Below are 16,108 nucleotides of genomic sequence, written 5' to 3' on the forward strand. Positions count from 1 at the left end.
ATGCATGGAGGAACTATAGATATATAAAGTAAAGTGCCAAGTGCTTTAAGGAGCTCACTAATACTTCTGCCAATAGTCTATCTGGAATCATAGTGGTAGTATAAATAAGAGGCTAGTATAAGCACCATACCCACTATCAAGCTTGTAATACCGGCATGAATAATGAAAGCTATACGTAACCTGCACGTGTAGTCCTGACAGCCCCAACGCGCGTTTCGCGTCTTGCTTCTTCCGGGGGAGTATGTGGATAGTGGCCAGTGTGAGGGCTTTTTATAGCCCTGTCTTTAATTGGTGGTAGCGGTGTTTGTAATGGCGCTCTCATCGTCGCATAGCCCCACAGCGCATGCCCGGATCGGCGTCACACGCCGCTGTTCCACTTCCTCGTCTGACGCGTCAAGACGAGGGGCGGAGTCAGCGGCATCACTGGATGCGTTCCCATAGCAACGCGGCGAGGCCCCAGAGACAGAGCGCACACATCTCAATGTGTGGAGGGATTTCTAATTGTACTAAACGAGACAGGTAAAGATGTCGCTACATAGGCGGTGTTGAGTAAAGTGTGCACACCGATAAATAAACTTATTTACCTATCCGGAGAAGTGGAGACAAGGACATTACTGGGACTTTTTTCATAGGGTCTATGTTCTAGTTTAATGTGTACACTAAAGAGGAGTTTTATCCAAGAGATCAGATGGTGTGAGAGGTAAAGGGCAGCACATTCCACCTACGGCAAAAAGAGTGTCCATACATGTGATCAAGCCCCCAAAGTGACATAACAAAAGTGTGCAGGCCCTATATTATATATAAAATAATTTATTTGTAGGTTAAATATTATTGATCAAGGCATACTGTAAGGGTAGAAAGATACCATATAGATGGCCCCATAATTAGAAAAAAGTTTTTGTTTTTTTTTCCTCTTTTTTATATATAAACCTACTACATATTACATAAATAAATATTAAATAAAAGATAATATAAAGTGTATATATTCTAAATAAAGTGCATTAGGGACCAATATTCCAATATCAACAAATACATATATTTATAATACAGGGAGTACATAAGTTAGTGCATATAAAATAGATTGTAAGAACAATCAAAACTGGTGAGATTGCTATATATTTTCAGGATGATGTTGATAAAATTAATTAAAAGTGACACGTGTTTGAAGCTACTGACTAGATTAGACTAAATTCATAATATTAAATATTAGTGCTAAAATCCATAATAATTATTTGTTTACAGTCACCAAATTTGCTGTGCATAAAGTGACACGTGCATCCTAGTAAAATTGCCTATATATTAAATTTACATAAATTAAGTGCCATAAACCTAAAATAGTGCCATATTAATCCAATTAAGTGCAACGTGACATTTATTGCAAATAGCCCATGTACTTACTACCCCAGATTGATGTTCAAAAAGTGCATCACATATCGGTCCATATATTTAGAGTGACTCAATATTCATATAGTTTATTGATGTTCCCCCATTCTCATCAGTAATGTCCCTTTCATGTAGTTTCTCTTATAGGTCTTCTTGGAGAGTCCCAGCTGGTTCCACATCAGGGTACAACATTAGTCATCAAAGTGCAGCAGGCTGAAGGTCCATCCGTCATCTTCCAATGGTCACATATACTCCAAAGACACCCCTTACAGGATCCCAGTCCATGGATATTCTACAGGGAAACGATGGCATCACCGCTGATCCTGCAGATCTCAGTACATCTCCAAATCCCTTCCACTCTCCTAGCGCCAGGAACCACCAAACACGTAACCAATCGGTAAGTATATTCTAGAGGAAACTAAAAACATAACTATTAAAAATATGCAAAGTATACATAATAAATACATAACAAAAGACACTGGATAAAAACACCACCAATATTATAATTAAAGAAAAGGGGCAAAACTTAATTTTTCATTAAGGCCGTAGTAATCTGTTCAGAAGTTAGAGGCATTTAGGTGGTAAAAATACACATTTTCATTTCTGTTATACCACTTTGCATTAATTCCAGTAAAGCACCTGAAGAGTTAATAAACTACCTGACAGCAGTTTTCAATATGCCTAAGGGTGCTGTTTTTAAAATGGTATCATGTTTGGGGTTTTTCCTATATATGGGACCCTTAACCCCTTTCTGACATTGCACGTACTATCCCGTCGAGGTGGGGTGGGCCCGTATGACCACCGACGGGATAGTACGTCTAGCGCGATCGGCGGCGCTCACGGCGGGAGCGCGGCCGATCGCGGCCGGGTGTCAGCTGACTATCGCAGCTGACATCCGGCACTATGTGCCAGGAGTGGTCACGGACCGCCCCCGGCACATTAACCCCCGGCACACCGCGATCAAACATGATCGCGGTGTGCCGGTGGTACAGGGAAGCATCGCGCAGGGAGGGGGCTCCCTGCGTGGTTCCCTGAGACCACCGGAGCAACGCGATGTGCTCTGCCATGCGCCCAAACAGTGGTTCCCCCCCACATATGGGGTATCAGCGTACTCAGGACAATTTGGACAACAACTTTTGGGGTCCAAGTTATCCTGTTACCCTTGGGAAAATACAAAACTGGGGGCTGAAAAATAGTTTTTGTGGAAAAAAAATATTTTTTATTTTCACGGCTCTGCGTTATAAACTGTCCTGAAACACTTGGGGGTTCAAAGGTCTCACAACACATCTAGATAAGTTCCTTGGGAGGTCTAGTTTCCAATATGGGGTCACTTGTGGGGGGTTTCTACTGTTTGGGTACATCAGGGGCTCTGCAAATGCAATGTGATGGCTGCAGACCAATCCATCTAAGTCTGCATTCCAAATGGCGCTCCTTCCCTTCCGAGCTCTGCCATGCGCCCAAACAGTGGTTCCCTCCCACATATGGGGTATCAGCATACTCAGGACAAATTGGACAACAACTTTTGGGGTCCAATTTCTCCTGTTACCCTTGGGAAAATACAAAACTGGGGGCTAAAAAAATCATTTTTGTGGAAAAAAAATGTTTTTTATTTTCACGGCTCTGCGTTATAAACTGTAGTGAAACACTTAGGGGTTCAAAGTTCTCACAACACATCTAGATAAGTTCCTTGGGAGGTCTAGTTTCCAATACGGGGTCACTTGTGGGGGGTTTCTACTGTTTGGGTACATCAGGGGCTCTGCAAATGCAACGTGACGACTGCAAACCAATCCATCTAAGTCTGCATTCCAAATGGCGCTCCTTCCCTCCCGAGCTCTGCCATGCGGCCAAACAGTGGCTCCCCCCCACATATGGGGTATCAGCGTACTCAGGACAAATTGGACAATAACTTTTGGCATCCAATTTATCCTGTTACAAATACAAAACTGGGGGCTAAAAATCATTTTTGCGAAAAAATAAATACATTTTATTTTCAAGGCTCGCGTTATAAACTGTAGTGAAACACTTTGGGGATCAAAGCTCTCAAAACACATCTAGATAAGTTCCTTAGGGGGTCTACTTTCCAAAATGGTGTCACTTGTGGGGGGTTTTAATGTTTAGGCACATCAGGGGCTCTCCAAACGCAACATGGCGTTCCATCTCAATTCCAGTCAATTTTGCATTGAAATGTCAAATGGCACTCCTTCCCTTCTGAGCTCTGCCATGCTCCCAAACAGTCGTTTACCCCCACATATGGGGTATCAGCGTACTCAGGACAAATTGCACAACAAATTTTGTGGTCTAATTTCTTCTCTTACCCTTGGGAAAATAAAAAAATGGGGGTAAAAAGATAATTTTTGTGAAAAAATATGATTTTTTATTTTTACGGCTCTGCATTATAAACCTTCTGTGAAGCACTTGGTGGGTCAAAGTGCTCACCACACATCTAGATGAGTTCCTTAGGGGGTTTACTTTCCAAAATGGTGTCACTTGTGGGGGGTTTCAATGTTTAGGCACATCAGGGGCTCTCCAAACGCAACATGGCGTTCCATCTTAATTCCAGTCAATTTTGCATTGAAAAGTCAAACGGCGCTCCTTCCCTTCCAAGCACTGCGGTGCGCCCAAACAGTGGTTTACTCCCACATATGGGGTATCAGCGTACTCAGCACAAATTGTACAACAACTTTTGGGTCCATTTTCTCCTGTTACCCTTGGTAAAATAAAACAGATTGGAGCTGAAATAAATTTTGTGTAAAAAAAATTTAAATGTTAATTTTTATTTAAACATTCCAAAAATTCCTGTGAAAAACCTGAAGGGTTAATAAATTTCTTGAATGTGGTTTTGAGCACCTTGAGGGGTGCAGTTTTTAGAATGGTGTCACACTTGGGTATTTTCTGTCATATAGACCCCTCAAAATGACTTCAAATGAGATGTGGTCCCTAAAAAAAAATGGTGTTGTAAAAATGAGAAATTGCTGGTCAACTTTTAACCCTTATAACTCCCTAACAAAAAAAAATTTTTGGTTCCTAAATTGTGCTGATGTAAAGTAGACATGTGGGAAATGTTACCTATTAAGTATTTTGTGTGACATATCTCTGTGATTTAAGGGCATAAAAATTCAAAGTTGTAAAATTGCAAAATTTTAAAAATTTTTGCCAAATTTCCATTTTTTTCACAAATAAACGCAAGTTATATCAAAGAAATTTTACCACTATCATGAAGTACAATATGTTACAAGAAAACATTGTCAGAATCACCGGGATCCGTTGAAGCGTTCCAGAGCTATAACCTCATAAAGGGACGGTGGTCAGAATTGTAAAAATTGGCCCGGTCATTAACGTGCAAACCACCCTTGGGGGTGAAAGGGTTAAAGTCACTTCAAACATGGATAAGTCCCTAAAAAAATAAATTTAGTAAATTTCCTTGAAAAAATGAAAAATTGCTGCTACATTTTTAAACCTCCTAAAATGCTAACAAAATAAAATAACATTTTACAAATGGTGCTGATGTAAAGCAGACATGTGGGAAATTTTATTTATTAATGGTTTGCTGTGGTATGACTATCTGGATTAAAGGGATAATCATTCAAATTTAGAAAATTGCAAATTTTTTAACATTTCTCTCAAATTTTTTATAAATAAACACAAAATATATTGACCTAAATTTACCATTATCATAAATTATAATGTGTCACGAAAAAACAATCTTAAAATCACTGGGATTTGTTGAAGCATTGCAGAGATATTACCACATAAAGTGACACTGGTCAGATTTCAAAAATTTGGCTCTGTCACTAAGGGGTTAAGCACTGTTTATAGATAAGAAAAAAATAGCAACAATAAGTTTTCTCTACTGCATTTTTTTCCCATAAAAGCCCTATTCAAGATCTAACAGAAACAGCCATTCATAGCTGTGAGCCTTGAAGGATGCAAGTGATGATAAACATAATCAAGACTTTCATATGTATTACAAGATGAATACCAAACAGGAACAAGAAAGAAACATGAACAATTGTTTACTTCAGTTTTTTTTAAAAAAATGACGCAAACTTTCTAAAGTCATTCTTCACACTATATTTCAAGGCTTAACATTTCGAAGATCAGCACAAGGCTGTTCACTGAGAAACTTGTATTCATTTTCTGTGGTTATACTGAATGCAATAAAAATGTCACTATGTCAATATATCATTTCAGGACTATGCATGACAGATGATCTTCTAGGTATTAGGAATGGAGAGTTCAAACATGCTATGAAATGCTATGCATTATCTTCAGAGCTGCTGATACAATGATTTGTAAAGAATCAATACACCTAAGAAATCATGCCAACTAATGTGTGTGTATTCCATTCAGACAGAGATTCTTCTGTTCTCTCGTTAGAGAAAATACAATAAAATATATTGCATACAAAACAGAATTTAAAGTTATAAAAGAAGAACCAAATCCAATCCTTACAATGCATGAAAATTATTTTGATATATTATAGTCAATTGCCACTTTATATTTTTTGTAGTTTCCATAGTCCAATTGAATTTTAAAATATTTTAATTTATATGAAACAGCAAATTTCAGGGGAATTTAACTCAAACTCGATCCTCCGTGGATTGAGTCACTCATCTCTACCAGTCTGCATTAGCAGACTCAGGTTCCCCCTGAGGAAGGCACTCTGCCGAAATGCGCATAGAGGTTGCGGCGTCTCCACACATGTGCTGGTAAGATTCATTCATACTTATTTATGCTGACCACATTGATTGATTTAGTTGTACATTTGGGTTTTATGTACCTGGGTAGCTAGGACTTGGCTTGTGTTTTGTTTTGTTTTTTTTTTCCCCTAAGTCTTTACACTATGCACCTTTATTCTTACCCATGGTCCAGAATCCATTTCCATAATTGTTTACATATTTAGGATTTTTTGGTTCCTAACACTGGGGTATATATTTATACTTATTTATATTTATCTCTGGTAACTATTTTATACTAACCCTTTGTGTATGATCCCTTTTTTCCTATTCATCCCATTGTGGTCTTGCTATGTGTTTATTTATTTATTTTTGTTAATATCTTGCCCTCCTGTTGGTGAAGCCTTTTGTTGCTATTTTTGGCTCATTAAGCACTATTGGCTACAATATTTTACTGTCTTTTTATATGTATTAATAAAGTTTTCTATCATTGTTCTTGCATACGTGTCTTTTTGTATGTTTAAATTAGCTGAAGACATAAAAATAATCAGTGGTGTAACTAGAGTCCGATGGGCTCCGTTGCAAAATTTGGACCTGAACCCCCACCTGCATGCTTTTCAGATATATGGGACCTTGTAGAATTCTAGATCTTATAAAGACATACATGTTTGCCCCCCCCCATGTAATAATGTCCCCCATCCTGGCTTCTTCTTGTAACAATCTGTCCCATTCTGGGCCCATACTATAACATTTTCCAAAATCCTGTGCCCATCCTGGTAAAATGCCACCTATCCTGGTATATTGTCCCTCATCCTGGTATATTGTCCCTCACCTTGGTATAATGTTTCCCATGCTAGTATAATGTTCCCCATCCTTATATAATGTCCCCATTCTGGTATAATGTTCACCATTCTGGTATAATGTTCTCCATCCTGATATATTGTCCCCATTCAAGCATAATGTCTTTATTCTGGTGTAATTTCACCCATCCAGGTGTAATTTCCACATCCTGGTGTAATGCCCTCATCCTGGTATATCCCCATTCTGGCATATTATCCCCAAATCTGGTATAATAGCCCCAGCCGGAAGAAGCTGGCGGCGAAACGCGCATCGGGGTGAGGGGACGCTGCCATCTGGACCCAGTTCCTTTCCTGCCAAGTCCTGTGATGTAGGTATACTATATCTCCTTTTCTCGCTCCTCTAGCGTTTTTCTATATGGCATTGCATTCACTGTTTGCGGACATATTCACCGCATTTCCATTGCACTAGTCACCTTATTTAGGTTTTACCAGCTATACCGCTATGCTGGGGATTAGTTACTAAATCTTTTTATATCCGCTAGTAGCACAGATGGAATAGTGAGGAGCTAAGCTTATGGGCAAATGCTGTTGGTAATTATTTATCTATTTATCTATTTATATTTTTGGAGATTTGTGGGATATTGAAATAACTTATTGTTACCATATCTATTATATTTAGTACCTACATCACAACATCAATATAGAGTCTCTCTATATCAGTATTTATTACTTTATTCACATGTAGTGGAATATCACAAATTATTATAGAGCATTATTTGACTATATAAATTAATAATTATATTCTCTAAACTAGTGATGTTCACACTGTTTTGATGTAGACACCTATTAATGTATTGAGTCTGTTTTGATGTTGTTGCAATGAACTATTTGGGTCTGGTTTTCAGCAGTTCCCTGTCTATGTAGTATTCTGCTTTTTATGTTTTTTTTTGTTTTGTTTTTTTAAATTGTTCAATAAAATGTTACCCTTTTAAAGGATCTCTTCTTTAGTCGGCCCTTGTTTGGATCGAAATTGTAGCTTACATTGAATAGGTTGAAGTGCCTTAGTGTTTATATGGTGGACCTTTGGTTATAAATTAGCCCCAATTCTGGTATAATGTCCCTCATGGTGGTATATAGTTCCCAATTCTGTTATCATGTTCCCAAATCTGGTATAGTTGTTCCCCATCCTTATCTTGGTATAATTTCCCCGATTCTGGTATAATTTATCTCATCCTGGTATTATATTCCCAATTCTGGTATAACCCCTTTATGACATGCGCTGTACTAGTACGGCGCATGTCACATCTCCCCCTTTGATGTGGGCTCCGGCGGTGAGCTCGCATCAAAGCCGGGACATGTCAGCTGCTTTGAACAGCTGACATGTGCCTGCAATAGCGGCGGGTGGAATCACGATTTATCCGCTGATATTAACTAGTTAAATGCCACTGTCAAACTCTCACAGCATTTATCTAGCGCTTCTGGCCGGAAATGCGCACATCGCTGACCCCTGTCATGTGATCGGGGGTGATCGGTGATTGGCATGACAACCAGAGGTCTCTTGAAGACCTCTATGGTTGTTGATGAAGGATTGCTATGAGCACCACCCTGTGGTCGGCGCTCATAGCAATGTTATAATACAACTACATAGGGGCGATCTACGCATCGCTCCTATGTAGCAGAGCCGATCAGACCATGCCAGCTTCTAGCCTCTCATGGAGGCTATTGAAGCATGGCAAAAGTAAAAAAATGTTTAAAAAAATATGAAAAAAATAAAAAAATATAAAGGTTTAAATCACCCCCCTTTCATCCCATTCAAAATAAAACAATAAAAAAATCAAACCTACACATATTTGGTATCACCGTGTTCAGAATTGCCTGATCTACCAATAAAAAAAGGATTAACCTGATCGCTAAATGGCGTTGCGAAAAAAATTTGAAATGCCAGAATTATGTTTTTTTGCTCGCCATGACATTGAATTAAAATGCAATAACTGGCGATCAGAAGAACGTATCTGCATCCAAATGGTATCATTAAAAACATCAGATTGGCACACAAAAAATAAGCCCTCAACCAACTCCAGATCCCGAAAAATGGAGATGATACGGGTCTCGGAAAATTGCCCTTTTTTTTTTTTTTGTTAGCAAAGTTTGGAATTTTTTTTCACCACTTAGATAAACAAGAACCTAGACATGTTTGGTGTCTGTGAACTTGTCCTGCAAAAAACAGGCCCTCACATGGCCATATTGATGGAAAAATAAAAAAGTTATGGCTCTGGGAAGGAGGGAGCGAAAAACAAAAACGCAAAAATGAAAAAGGGCTGTGACTTGAAGGGGACAATGTCCCCCTTCCTGGGTCCCTTGTGTTCTTATCCAGCATATTTTAAAAAGAAACAAACTATTCTACTCACCTTTCCCCACTCCAAGGTTGTGTGGTGCTGGCATCGTGTATTGAAGCGCAGGAACCTGGCTGGTCCCTGCACCTCAATACATTTCACCTGCATGTGCATCAGGGGACGCATATGCAAATGAAATTGGCATCAGTGGGCCAAATCGGTCTTGTCAAGGATGCAACCTCTGTCATTGTGATTGTTATGCTCCTGAAGAGAATCTGTCAAGTCCAGAAACACTATTTGCCTGCAGATATGAGGTTAATCTTCAAATAAACAGCATTAATATTAGAAGGCAAGTGAAACTGAACTCCATTTATAAAATATTTAAAAATGGGGGATTGTAAAACATAGATTGGTTGTTTTTTTTAAATAAACTCTCCACAGGAACATGGATTTTCTGAAAGGGGGCAATCCTTTTATTGGAATCCTCTCACTTTACCAGAACCTAGTCAGAACATGCTCAAAATTGTTACTAGAGGGCAAGATAGCTCGCACCAGCAAGCCACCTACCTTTCCATAAAAATCCATGCCCAAAGCAGCAAAATAGCTTATATGAGAAGGTTGAGATAAGAGAGATAATTTGCAATTCAGCGCAGTTCAGATGAATTATTTTTTTTCTTTGTCTGACTGTGAGCGCCGATCACTGGGTGGCGCTCACAGCAAGTCGGCACTGACAATGATAGAGATCTCTAGGAGACCTCAGGTTGCCATGCCAATACACGGGTGACCCACGATCACTTGACTGGGGTCAACAGTGTGCGTATTTCCGGCGTGATTGCCGGAAGTGCGATTTGAATGCCACTGTATGAGTTTGACAGCAGCATTTAACTGGTTAATAGCCACAGGTGGATCGCCATCCCACCCACGCCTATTGCGGGCACATGTCAGCTTCACTGCCAGAGCCCATATCAAAGGGAGGGAGTCCGACATCGACATAAATATGCACGTCGGAAAGGGGTTTCCAGTTTTCCCCAGCTGAAGTGTGCTTTGAAAAAAATAAAAAAACTGTGCTTTACACACGCTCTGTGGGTAAAATACTGAGTCTCTGTTGCTGATCCTAGTGTGTCTTATTGTCTGCAGTGCTGACGTACAGTGCTACATCCAATAACTGAGCTAAGCAGCTCAGAGCGGTTTCTGTAATTGACTGTGAAAAAAGTTAAAAGTTAATTTTTTCCTACCACATTGCTTTGCTGAAGGGTTAATAAACTTCTTGAATGTGGTTTTGAGTACCTTGAGGGGTGCAGCTTTTAGAATTATGTCACTTTTGGGCATTTTCTGTCATATACACCCCTCAAAGTTACTTCAAATGTGAGGTGATCCCTAAAAAAATGTTTTGTAAATTGAGTTGGAGAAATGAGAAATCGCTGATCAACTTTTAACTCTTATAATGTCCTAACAAAAAGCAAATGTTTTAAACATTGTGCTGCTGTAAAGTTGACATGTGGGAAATGTTATTTATTAACTATTTTGTGCAATATGACTCTCTGATTTAAGAAATTTGAAAAATGCAAAATTTTCAAAAATTTTTGCCAAATTTTCATTTTTTTCACAAATATATGTGTCATATTGAACAAATTTTACCACTAACATGAAGTACAATATGTTATGAAAAAACAATCTCAGAAGCAGTGGAATCAGTTGAAGCGTTCCAGAGTTATAACCTCATAAAGTGACAGTGGTCAGAATTGTAAAAATTGGCTTGGTCATTAAGGGGTTGAAGTTAATTTTCTTGTGTTGTGTGAAATGTATTTGCAGCGCCCCAGAGCCCTGGTCGTTGCAGTACTGATGCTTCGCCGCTAAGGGGGGCTATGGTACGTCTGATGGCACTGAAGGAGTTCACCTGACCAGGTATCACAGACACCAATACACTTCACAGTCTGGCCTCCAGGGGAGCTAAGGGCACTATGTATTAGGCCACTCCTCACAATCTGGTAAAACTGGGGGTTAGGTAGGAAGTTAGTCAGAAGCTGACTGGGTTGGAACCAGGCAACATCCTGTGGCAGAGGGTGTGGCAGGGGAAGATTCAGGGGGGTCCCTGTCAGGGGTGGGATCCTGACAGAGGCCTAGCGAACAGAAAGAACGTTACAGGACCGCGCCTGCACTTCGTTGTGGTGATACCCCAAGAAAGGACAAGAAGCGAGGTTTATTGTGCTGAGTGAGAAACGAGATCAACGCAACAAGGAGAAACACCAGTAGGAGTCGTGCTGTAAGTCGAGGCAACATCCTACTGAGGCGCGCAGCCGGTGGCCGGAACGCTGAGGAAGTATTAAGCTCCAGGCCTTACTTCAAACCTACGGCAGGACAGTCAGTTATAGGCGGGCTGTCTCACTCAAATCACCTAAGAAGACATAGGGGGCAACATTTGGAGAGGGGTGTTAGGACCCCAATGGCAGAGGGTCTCAGAAATAAATACCAAGTCTGCAAACACAAAAAACCAGCTCATAGGGCAGTAGTAACTGGGCTGACCGTATATCTAATCCTAGCACCACAAATAGCAGCAGCCGGGGAACGTGCCTACGTTGGTTCTAGACGTCTCGCGCCAGCCGGAGAACTAACTAAACCTAGAAGGGAAAAGATAGACCTTTCTTGCCTCCAGAGAAAAGACCCCAAAAGTTGGATACAAGCCCCCAACAAATAATAACGGTGAGGTAAGAAGAAAAGACAAACGTAAGAATGAGCTAGGTATTTAGCAAAGAGAGGCCCACTGACTAATAGCAGAATATAGTAAGATGACTTATACGGTCAGCAAAAACCCTATCAAAATTTCCACGCTGGATATTCAAGAACCCCCGAACCGTCTAACGGCCCGGGGGGAGAATACCAGCCCCCTAGAGCTTCCAGCAAAATCAGGAATCACATTTAGTACAAGCTGGACAGAAAATAAGAGCAAAGCAAATAACCAAAAAACAAGGAAGCAGGACTTAGCTTAATTTTGCAAGAACCAGGACCAGCAGACAGGAGCAAACAGAAAGGACTGATTACAACGATGCCAGGCACAGGACTGAGAATCCAGGAAGTTTATATAGCAACACCCCTGGACTAACGACCCAGGTGGGTGCCAAACTGAGGAAAGACAATCCCAGAGTCATATCACTAGTGACCACAAGAGGGAGCCAAAAAAGTCTAATTCACAACAGAGGGGCGACTCTAGGGTCCCGGAAGAACTTCGAGCCTACCCGTCATACGGGTGCGTCCTAGCCATATCATCTGGGGGACAAAGCAGAACATCATAATCGAGTTGTGAGGGAACTTCAGAAACAGACACAACAGTTGTGGGGACTATCCCGTAAGCACAGCAGGGGAGGACCACAACACACAAGCGCTAGATGGTAGGCACAGATTTCCACCTGCAAAGGGAACCCTGGAGGTGCCATCGGACCGGCCGGACTTGCACAGCCCAGTTAACCGTATTCCGGACTGAGGATCCTGAAGCCTTCAGCAAAGAGGTAAAGAGACTGCAATCTGGTGTCCTCGTTATTTACTGCGACCTGCACCGCACCACCACAACATCACCACCATCCACACCTTTCATTGGACGCCCCTCAGCAGGGTCACGGACCGGGTCTAGCCACCGTGACAACCCCAGAACAGAGACTCAGAGGCCCGGTACCGGGTACCCCTCGGCCCTGCGGCAGTGGGGGCGCTCCAACTTGGCGTCACGAACAGGATCTACTTAAGCCTGAAGAATCAGGTCATGTGTGCCTTGGAACTGTGATTTATTGTGCTTGGACTGTGACTTATTGCAAAGACTGTGCATTGCCGCTGCCGCCAACAATGCCCGCCAAAACCGCCGCCATTACAGCGCTAAGGAGAGCGCAGGAGAAGAAGAGGGGCGTGAAGTGGGCGTAAACAAGCTGAAGAGCACGAAAGACAATTGCCGCCCAGTCGAAGTATTTCTGTCCCTTGAGGACGTGTCCGTCAGCAGCCGAGATCCACCTCCTAATCCTTAATGGAGGGCGGAGGCAAAGAAAGCGAAACCGCCCACGAAGGAGAGAGCGGGAAAAGGACGAGGAAGAAGGAGCGAACCACGTGGAGGACGCCATGGCGAGCTGCCCAGAACCGGAGCGTGGGGTTGGAGCAGAGGACTCCCTCAGCTACCTGGAAGGACACCGTGACCAGGCCTCCGCCATTGATACTGACTTCCTGCCAGCCGGAGTGGATGAGCTCAGCGACCAACTCCTGCGGACGCGGCTGAGCACTGAGGCCGGGTGTAAGAAGACCTTCATCGGGAGCCTCACCAGATGTCTGTCGGCAGCCTCGTCTGGTCCGGAGCAAGAAAGAAGTTCCAGCGCTCCGAAGCCAGAAAGCAAGGCTCTGCCAGAAAGCGAGATGCTGCAAATGGAGATGACAACGCCGCAGCGCAAAGCCCTGCAACCAGCGTTCCAGATCCCAGCGGAGACGGAGCAGATCGGCACCAGAGGGACCGCATCTGAAGCAGGTATGAAGAACGACCCTGCCTCACCAGCAGAGGACTTGCTGATAGGCCCCGTCGCGGTATCCCCTCTCCCTGGGACCTATAGACTCCGGCGCCTTACACCCTGGGATCGGGCCACGGGTATGGAGCACTTCTTACAGGCCCCGATCTCGCCGATCACCTTGCCGAGCGAGGTCTATGCGGAGTTACGGCCGCCAGAGCGGGAGTAAACCTCGATGCCATGAATATGTAAATAGTTAACTGTTTGTTCCCTGCAGTTTTGCTGCTAAAACTCGATTAGGGTTATTCTTAAAGGGATCCCTTCGTTTACCCGGTATCCCTATTGCTTTTTATTTTTGCTTTTATTTTCATTTTTGCTTTTGTTCTATAATGTTACAAAGAACTGCTGGATCATGAACACTGCATGATTACAAACTTATTGTAAATAGTTTGCACCATCTTAAAGGTGCCCTCTACTGGTTTTACAAAGAAAAGGACTCTTTGCGAAGAAACTGTTCCTGGAAGCAGTATCGGAGTCCTTGCTGCATACGGACTTGCAGCTTGAGAAGTTGCACTGTTATGAACTGGTGGTTTAGGAGTGACATGGGAAGTGCTCTGGAGGAGGTGGTATCTGTACTGACCGCAGTTCCTGAGCTTAACACAACACTAGAAGTAGCCGTGGGATGTTCCTGTCACTCCCTAGACACCTCGTCACAGCCGGAGGACTAACTACCCCTAAAGATAGAAACAGGAAAGCTATCTTGCCTCAGAGAAAATCCCAAAGGATAGAACAGCCCCCCACAAATATTGACTGTGAGTGGAGAGGTGTTGTGAACTCTATTTTTAGGCTCCCTCTAGTGGTCAGAAGCGGTACTGTGTAGTGTTGTCTTCTGCAGGTTGGCTGCATCAGCTGGTTCGTTATCCTTGGTTCATTTCCTATTTAACTCACCTGGATACTCAGTTCCTTGCCTGCTATCAATGTATTCAGTGCTCTTCAGATTCCTTGTGATTACCTTGCTCCCAGCCTCTCCAAGACAAGCTAAGTTTTTGTCCGTTCATTTTTTGATTATCAGCATTCATCATGTTTCTTGTCCAGCTTGCTAAGAGGTGATCTCCTCGCTTGCTGGTTGCTCTAGGGGACTGAGTTTCTCCCCCCACACCGTTAGTTGGTGCGGGGGTCCTTGAAATCTCAGTGTGGATATTTTGTTAGGGTTTTTTACTGACCGCACAGACCCCTTACTATTTTCTGCTATCTAGTATTAGTGGGCCTCATTTGCTGAATCTGTTTTCACCCCTGTGTATGTGCCTTCCTCTTACCTCACCGTTATTATTTGCTGGGGGCTTCTATATCTTTGGGGATTATTTCTCTGGAGGCAAGAGAGGTCTTTCTTTCTCTCTAGGGGTAGTTAGTTCCTTAGGCTGGCTCGAGACGTCTAGGATTTTTTAGGCACGTTCACCGGCTACTTCTAGTGTGTTTGGATAGGTTCAGATTTGCGGTCAGTCCAGTTTGCCACCTCCCTAGAGCTTGTCCTATGTTTGTTACTTAGCTGGAGTAATTCGTGATCCTCAACCACTAAGGATCATAACAGAGAGGGAAATGACATACGCAGAATGAAACCAAGATGTAGCAAAGGAGGCCAGTCTAGCTAGATACATAGAACAGAACAGAATACTGTGCGGTCAGTATTAAAAAGTAGAAAAATCCACCACAGAGTTTACAAAAATCTCCACACCTGACTAAAGGTGTGGAGGGTAAATCTGCTTCCCAGAGCTTCCAGCTTAACTGAATAAATCCATACTGACAAGCTGGACTAGAAAAAAACATAGAAAGTGCAGAACAATAAAGTCCACAACAAGTGGACTGCAAAGGAACAAAGCAAGGACTTATCTTTGCTGAACGGGTCAGAATATCAGGGAAATCCAAGCAGAGATGTGAATCCAAGCAAGATCCATTGACAACTGGCACAGGCTGAAGGATAAAACCAGGCTAAATACCCGAGCCAGAAAGACAATCAGTGGAAGCAGCTGCTGACTACTAGATCCAAGGAGCAGCCGTACCACTTAAAACCATCGGAGGGAGCCCAAGAGCAGAACTCACAAAAGTGCCACTTACAACCACCGGAGGGAGCCCAAGAGCGGAATTCACAACAGTACCCCCCCTTGTGGAGGGGTCACCGAACCCTCACCACAGCCCCCAGGCCAATCAGGACGAGCCAAGTGAAAAGCACGAACCAAATCGGCGGCATGGACATCGGAGGCAACAACCCAAGAATTATCCTCCTGGCCATAACCCTTCCACTTGACAAGATACTGAAGCCTCTGCCTCGAAAAACGAGAATCCAAAATTTTCTCCACCACATATTCCAACTCCCCATCAACCAACACCGGGGCAGGAGGATCAAAAGAGGGAACAACGGGCACCACATATCTCCGCAACAAAGATCT

General features: G+C 42.5%; 1 long non-coding RNA gene across 1 annotated transcript; it reads left to right on the forward strand.

Annotated features, from left to right (window-relative positions):
* Nucleotides 1-446: 446 nt before the first annotated feature.
* Nucleotides 447-5,393, forward strand: LOC143818122 (uncharacterized). The gene is made up of 3 exons (XR_013224327.1): nucleotides 447-519; nucleotides 1,519-1,780; nucleotides 5,256-5,393. It is a non-coding gene; the product is annotated as an uncharacterized LOC143818122 (long non-coding RNA).
* The last annotated feature ends 10,715 nt before the right edge of the window (nucleotides 5,394-16,108 follow it).

This window comes from Ranitomeya variabilis, chromosome 3, assembly GCF_051348905.1.
Source record: "Ranitomeya variabilis isolate aRanVar5 chromosome 3, aRanVar5.hap1, whole genome shotgun sequence".
NCBI lineage: Eukaryota > Metazoa > Chordata > Amphibia > Anura > Dendrobatidae > Ranitomeya > Ranitomeya variabilis.